The sequence below is a fragment of the Coturnix japonica genome, chromosome 3, assembly GCF_001577835.2.
Source record: "Coturnix japonica isolate 7356 chromosome 3, Coturnix japonica 2.1, whole genome shotgun sequence".
Lineage (NCBI taxonomy): Eukaryota > Metazoa > Chordata > Aves > Galliformes > Phasianidae > Coturnix > Coturnix japonica.
This window is the reverse complement of record NC_029518.1, coordinates 48,003,367-48,009,366: the sequence shown is the minus strand read 5'-3', so window position 1 is coordinate 48,009,366 and position 6,000 is coordinate 48,003,367.

Here is a 6,000-nt window from a genome sequence, read left to right as displayed (position 1 = left end):
ACAGCCTCACTTCTGCCTCCTCCAATGTGCTTTATGGATACAACAGTTGAAGTGGAAAGCACAATTGGTAGTTCAGACGTCAAAGCATTTTGCTGACTATTAATTCCGTTGGGCTTTCTTGTACTTCCCTAATCAACCTCAGTGTCAGAAAACAGTCCCGAGAGTTACATAGAAAGGGAGGAGAGGAGGGAGAAAGGAGATACAGGAGATACACAGACGTAGATTTCCTGTTTCCATCAGTACATGCTGTATGTGTGTTCCATGCATTGCTACTACATACATAGTCATTACTTACAAATGTAATGATTTATTTTATATTGATAAAAACCTGAAGGCCAGAAAGAACCTCCAGCTTCTTTGATTTACAATGCATCTTGAGTTCCTCCCAGTTTCTCGCATATCAACCTCAGTAGTTTTGAAGATATAAAAAGATTTCCCAGAAAGTATTCAATCTCCATTTGAAGACCTTAACCAGTAATAACTGTGATAATAAAGTACTGCTCTTTCTAATATTTATTGCTTATCTTTGAAGCTTGTAAATTATGGCTTTCATAAGAAATGTACTTAATTTCTCATTTAAATTATTCAGCTTTGATTCCAGATCATTGACTTTCTTCACATCTTCTGTTTCAGTAGGCTAGAAAATATTTTCATTGTTCTATTCTCTTGCCCTTCTGAAGGTATTAATACAAGTGAATCATGCCATCTCTCACTTTTCTTTTTTGTATACTGAACAAAGTCAGCTCTTCCATTCTTAAAAGAAAGACATATGCGACAAAAATTTCATCACTTCTAGTCTTCAACTTCACTACATGCAACTCTCCCAATACCCTTCTGAAAATATGGGCATAAAGTATTTCTCTTTTATGGGAACAAAGCCACTTATAGAGGTAAAGCTACATTTCTACCTGATAATTCCTCATTCATGTAAAAAAATCTTGTCTGCACTAGACTTTTTGCTACAACATAACATTGTGATTTTATCCTCAGTTACTCACCACTCTGGAAAATACATCTTGACATTAAAAAAGTATAGAAGTAAATATTGCATTTGCATCTGGTAGTGCTCATACATCATTTTTTCTTTGGATGCTATTATTTAACAAAATTTGTGGCTATGACTGTCTGATATTCATTATTTACCACTCGGTGTATCTCTTTGTGCAGTGTGTACATTGTTGTTTGGTGTTTTGATTATGGATCAAAATAATAGATCACATGCTGTAAAGTACTCCTTGAGAATCCTGTGGAAATTCCAGTACTAAGAATTTCAATTGCTTGTTATTTCTTATTAAGTCATCTCTCATCTAATTTTCACATGCCTAAGTTTAAGTTTTTAATTTGGAGGTCATAAAGTACAGATGATATATATATTACTAAAACAGGGGGTTTATAACTAATACGGGGGGTTTTTTTGCTTGTTTGTTTTTCTGTTTCTGTTTTTGGTGCTTTTTGTTGTCATGTTTCTTTTTCCTTTCTTCATGGAAATATACATTGTCTGCCATTGATAATATTCTCTCTTATTACTCTTATATGGATTGAATCTAAATTGATTCTCTCTCTTATTACCGGGCATACTGTGATTCTCTGGGCAGAATAATATCTGGTCTTCTGTAGGTGTAAAACATCATTTGATGCTGGTGTCTTGGCAGCCTTTCTATAGAGAAAGATTAGGATTGTTAATCAATGTAATATAAGCAATAATAGCCAGCATGGAACATTAGCTTTCTATGTCATCAAACATACAGGAGCTGGGAAAGTTATCACCAAATATCTCACATGCTGCACTAAGTCTTGCACTTCACAATGTATCCTTCCAATTGATAAATATGCTATATCAGTAGACACCCCAATGAATTCAAATGTACTCACCTGCAACCTTTAGCCCTGAATATTTATGGAGTCTCAATCCAAACCTTGAAGTAACATCACACTTTACGCCTGCAAACTTTGTACACAAGTTATTTTGGTGTTTAATTTTGTTGCAACCCTACCAGTCAATTACACAGTAGAATGTGTATGCTTGCTTATGTTGCTATGGTTCCCTTTGTTATCCTGGATAAAACCCCATGAAAAGCATTTGCCTTTTGCAAAGAGAAATCTGTCTTTTCTTTTACTTACCAGAAGATCAATCTTTGTGGTATTTTAGTCCCTTGCTGAGAACACTATCTTAAAGTCACAGAGGTTTACAGAGTTGCATGAGAGAAAATAATTAAAAACCCATGTGGTTGTTATTCAGTTTCTTATAAAAAATATCAAATATATGTGTTGCAATGTAGCAAAGATTATGTCATCATGTTAACAAAAACAAGAAGAGTCAATAAAAACAGAGGACACCATTCAGTAGTTTATAAAGATATATCAAGATCTTAGATGTAGTTGTTTCTCTTTTTTTCATTTACAGATATAAAAAAGAAGAAAACTGAAATATTGGAGCAGGTACAATATAAAATATGATTTTTCTAATTGCTTTTGTTTATGCATTTTACTATATGAAAAAATAATAATAATAATTAAAAAAAAAATCAGGTGTCAAGGAAAACCTTCAAGTATTTCAGGTTTTCACCCAAAATTGAGCTGTGAAAGCAAGACAAAATAGGATATTTTTTTCTATGCAATATTTTGTGTCACTGTCTGACATGCCTAATACTGATATAATCTAGGCACTTAACTCATAGACTAAGGAATAATACTTGCAAAATGTATACATCTCAGAACACATACTAAAATTGCAAATAGTGGTGCTTTGTGGCTCTACTGAAAATATGGGGGTGTGATTTTGACATAGAATGGTCTGAGTTGGAAGGGACCCTTAGATCATCCAGTTCCAACCCCCTGCTATGGGCAGACACCTCCCACTAGACCAAGTTGCTCAAGGCCCCATCCAGCTTGGCCTTGAATGCTTCCAGGGAGGGGGCATTCACAACCTCTCTGTGCAGTCTGTTCCTGTGTCTCACCATCCTCACAGTATTTCTTTCCTCACAGGAATTTCTAGTCTAAATTTACCCTTTTGCAGTTTTAAGACATTTTCCTTCATCTTGTCACTACATGCCCTCATAAAAAGTCCCTTCCCATCTTTCCTGTAGGCCCCTTTCAGGTACAGAAAGGCAGCTATAAGGTCCCCCAGAGCTTTCTCTTCTCCAGGCTGAAGAACCCTAACTCTCTCAGCCTGTCCTCATATGGAAGGTGTTCTAGCCTCTAATTATCTTTTTGGCTTTCCTGTGGACCCATTCCAACAGCTCCATGTCCTTCTTGTGTTGGGGACCCCAGAGCTGGATGCCATACTCCAGATGGGGTCTCACGAGAGCAGAGTAGAGGGGCAGAATCACCTCCCTCAACCTGCTGACTATACTTCACTTGATGCAACCCAGAATATAGTTAGCTTTCTGGTCTGCAGTACATGTTGAGTCTTCTATCATAAGACCCACCCAAATTCTTCTCACATCTGCCCTCAAGCCATTCTTTGCCCAACCTGTATCTATGCTTGGGATTTCCCTGCACTGGAGCAAAACCTTGTACTTCACCTTGTTGATCTTTATGAGGTTGGCATGGGCTCACCTCTCAAGCTTGTTCAAGTCCCTCTTGTATTTCAACTGCAGCTTGGCACCATCTGCAAACTTGCCTAAGGCTTGCTTGATCCCACTGTCCATGTCACCTACAAAACTGTTAAACTGCACTGGTCCCAGCACTGAACCCTGAGGAATACCCTGGCATAATTCAGACACCTATGCTGGGTGCCATTCCCTGCTGCTGCCTAATTCAGGTAGCTCTTCCCCCCCAACTGGTTTTCCCTTACTGAGTAAGCCTACTGGATTTGGGGGGTCTTCCATTCCTTAGCAGCAACCAAAACCATGAGTATGTTATTAATGTTGTGTTAGCTGAAACCAGGACAGAGGTAAGTCAGGATTTTATTAGTGAAGGCTGTTATAGAACAGCAGAGATCAGTATAATTAAGTGTAATCCAATATTCAGACTTGCAGTTAGAGGTGGCATTAAGTATTATTCATGGTTTAGTTTTATAAGCTCTGCTTCCTCATTTCCTTCAGCTCTACACAAGCAAGAGACTTTCATTTCTCACCTTAGTGTTAGATGTATGTCATCACGGAAACCAGCCTGGCCTGGGTCACACACACCACAGCATGCAGTATTTTGGCCTGGAGTTACTGTTTTGAATCCTCACAAGTCTTGTTTAGCTCAGACAAGAGGTCCAGATGTATGTTAAGTCCATGGTAGCCTCCTTTTTGCTATCTGAAAGACAGAAATTAGTAATTCAGACAGCTATTTGAGCCTTAATAATCTTCCATACATTCAGCTGCTATTTCTATGTCCTTGTATTCATGATGTAAAGAACTAGCAGTAGATTTCTACAAGGGGCTACAAAGTTATAGAGGATGTCAGTATATCTGTAATTACAGTGAAAGAAGCCCCCTCAAATAGAAAGGTAAGCATTAGGGTATTTCCAGATTTTTTTATTTCTAAACACGTATTTCTTCCGAGAAATCTGCGTGAGACTCTGGGATGGTGTGACATAATTTTCATGGCACATGGAAATATTTAATGGCTTAGATTGTGACCTTGTCCTCAGCTGTTTGTAATAATGACTTCTAGGAAAATAATATGAAAAGCATTTTGGGAACTCCCATCATGAAAACCAAATAAATCATGATAAGTAGCTTTTGAATTTCCTCTGAACTGTCCAGTTTTTCAATTACATTCAAGAAGATATGAGGAATTTAACCAATGATTTAATGAATACAGTTCAGAAATCTAACAACTTTCTAAGGAGTAGCAAGGGGACCAGGGAGTTCTACAGTGAGTACTCTGACTTAAGGCTCTATTTGGAGAAAAAGGAATAGGAGAGATTGCAGCCAAAGATCATGTTGTTCTGTGTTTGACACAGGCTGGAACCAACATTTCTGGTTATGCTAGAGGAGAAAATAAGTTAGTGTCTTCATTATATGTGGAACAAATGGGCATATCAGAAGGAAAGTTCAATAATGACAGTGTATCAAACATTAGGTTAACAGTGCTCATTGTCAAAGCTGATTATGGAATCATAATGACTAGATTCATCCTTATATTTCAAGATAGACTTTATATCTCTTTATCGGAGACAAAATATCAGTGATTAAACTTAATGCTGGACAGAACGAACTGAGGCTTTTAAAGTTCTTTTCAACTTATGTTATTTCAAGCTTGTCCTGTGTGTCTATCTTTTCACCCTAAGAGATAAACAGTATTATTTCAGCCTGGGAAAAGTCTGCATTTCAGACTTCCAAAATACACACATAATTCTGGAAGTTAGAAGGTTCATTAAATGTATTTAAGCAAATCTTTCTTGTTCGTATTTTATCCTATGCTCGAATTCTCATAAGATTATATAGTTCCATTATCTTTGAAGGAGCTATGATGATTTCCTCCAGAGGAATAGATAAAATGTATAAAATAGATTTTCCTCCTATTAGGATGACTCTTCTCTGCCCTTTTTCTGTCAATTCTTCCCCTTTTCTATCCTCCTTCCTTTTCTGTTCACTACTGACTGCAGTAACTGTAGTGAGCAGAATAAACTTTTCTGTCAAAAACTATGTGGTGTCTATATGGTTAATAAACTGACTAAGAAAGTGATTGTAGCAACTTCTTGAGCATGCATAGAGTAAAATAATGTACATTCCAGAGAACTCTGCTGGGTTAGCAATGCGTATAAATAACTAGAAAATGTTGTACTAATATAATGGATATAAAACATGGAAGAGGATGAGAGCATACTTATTGGGACTGTGATTAGGATTGGCTTTCTTCCCAGTCAAGGAAGTGAAATCTCTTTAAAATTATCACAAACCAATCTTATGCTGAAAAGGCAATATATTTTGTTAAATCATCAAAGCAGATCTACATATTCAGATCTAAGCGAAAGATAGTTTGTTTATAATCATCCTCTCTTCTCTCTAACTGCATATCCATTAATTTAGCTCTTTCATATCACATTACTGAAGATGAGTT